The sequence below is a fragment of the Aptenodytes forsteri genome, unplaced genomic scaffold (assembly GCF_000699145.1).
Source record: "Aptenodytes forsteri isolate BGI_AS27 unplaced genomic scaffold, ASM69914v1 Scaffold294, whole genome shotgun sequence".
Classification (NCBI taxonomy): domain Eukaryota; kingdom Metazoa; phylum Chordata; class Aves; order Sphenisciformes; family Spheniscidae; genus Aptenodytes; species Aptenodytes forsteri.
In genome coordinates this window covers 390449-392679 of record NW_008795676.1, presented here as the reverse complement: position 1 = coordinate 392679, position 2231 = coordinate 390449, and positions in this window count along the sequence as shown.

The following is a 2231-nucleotide window of genomic DNA, read 5'->3' as shown; positions in this document are numbered from 1 at the left end:
TTACTTGAGTTGCATGTGACAGCAAAGGTTTACATTAGAAGGTCCAGAGGGTCCCTTTCAGATTTATTTCCTGCATTAACCATTAATGTATGACAAGCAGCCTTCTGGTTAAAGTCAGACTAGATTATCTGATGTGCTTTTTTGGATTTACAATATTAGAAGGCCACATAAAGCTGTACGTATTTCGCTATATACTGTCTTACGAGTATGCATATATGACCCTATGCTGTAGTGACAATATTGAAATAAACTGTATTATTTGTGGCCACATTCTCTTGTGTTGCAAAAGAGTGAAACCTAATGAAAAAGAGCTCAGCGTGGGTGAGGGGATACCAGTATACTAGCTGAGGATCTGGCCTTCAGAGTATTTATTTCAGTGACTGCTCTATGATATATTCACATATGTTAACTGCATTTATATTAATATATGATTTAATAAACATATTGAGTGCATTAATTTCAGTTATATTTAAAAAATATTACTCTACGAATGGTATATTTGAACAAACGCAATTATTTTGCTAGTAATCAAAGAACAACTGAAAGCTATTCTGCCTGTATTACACAGTGGCAACCTGTATAAAGTTACTGCAGCCCCTGTGACAGGTAGTTTTTAAGGAAATTGCCTAGAAAAAATGGACAACCTTGTGTCAGCTGAAATTTAGAGATACACTGTGCATCTAGGTAATTGTAACTTTTAAAATCCTATGCTAAATCTAACAGTAAATTTGTTTTTAGGGAAAGAATACTGGATTGTAAAGGATAATGACCTGAAATAAATTTGGTATAGCAGGATTCATACAGCGTAGGTGCTATAAAAGCTACTTTGACATAGCAGTAATTGAAATAAAGCTTAAAAGACAAGATTCAGACTATGTAAAATCTTATGTTGGCCATATTTGTAATGGGTAAAGGGAATCCCTCTAATGACATTGAGTCTAACTTAGAGGGTAGGAGCTATATACCTGAAGCAGAGAAAACTGGCACATTCAAGTCACTTGGTTTATGGCCAGACAGTTTGGCGGCTCTTGACATTTCCACCACAACCTTCTCCTTTCTTTAAAGAAAACGTATCAGTTTAAGTTATCTCCATCTTTGATCTTACTCTGATGCAGCAAAAACACACTCCTAAAATCATAAGGCATCAGGAATAATCTTAGCTACCTCAAGCGCATCAGAGGTAAACAACATTTCTCCCTTTTCCCCATTTATTTCCACTCCTGTTTGAATGAATTATTTCAAAGTAAATCCTCCATTTCTTCCTCATTCACTCAGCACTCTTCAGTCTGGGTGTAGTAGAGTGAAGGGGATCCACATAACCATCTAATCAAAACTTGTAAAGCAATGTGTACATTGCAGAGCCCAATTAAGTCTACATGTGCAGTCTGTAACTGCTCAGGAAATCTCAAAATTCCCTGTTGCACATACTGATATTTGAGCCATTCACCATGAACGCTCACCTCCTGTTAAAACCTCTGATTGCATTGCTGTCCCTTTGCTGATGCCCGAGTTTTAGAAGTCGATCTTCTGTTGTAAGAAATAGTAATGAGGAACTGGGAATTTCTCGGTGGTCCTGCCTGGACAGCCCAGCAGACAGCTGGGACCGCCGAGCTGCCAGCTCCACTTCCCTGGGGCTGTGCTTCTTGCCCCACCTGGAGCCAAGGAGCCCAGTCCCTCACAGGCCAGGCCTCCCAAAGGGGCATTTGGGATGTCATGACGACTTTTCGGGCACCACCTCCACAGCGTGTGTCAGGGACCCCACCGGGGCCCAGGCAACACTGAGCCCTCGCCTTGGCCCGGGCCGTGACAAGAAATCCCTCACAGACCCAACCACGGAGGGGGCAGGACACGTTGGGCTCCACGGGACCACCTTCCCGGGAAGACTAGGGCTAGGGCTTGGATATGGAACCAGAAAGCTTTCACCGGCCTACGGTGTGGTCTGAGGGATCAAGAGGGAAGCTGACGGGAAGACGGAAGCGGCGGAGAGGGCCCCGCCGCCAGCCCCTCGAGCGAGCAGCGCCCTGCGCCTTTTCCGTAAGGCTCGGCCCCTTCCCTCAGCGCATCGCTACGCACTTTGCGTAACCCCGCTCTTCCCTTCGCGCGGTCGCCTCTCCTCGCCGTCAAAAGGGGGCGGGAAGTACGCTACGTAGACGGCTGCGGGAATCGCTGTAGCTTGCGCCAGAGGCGTAAGCGGTGGGACTTTGCCCCCGCCTCTCCCCCGGTGCCGGCGC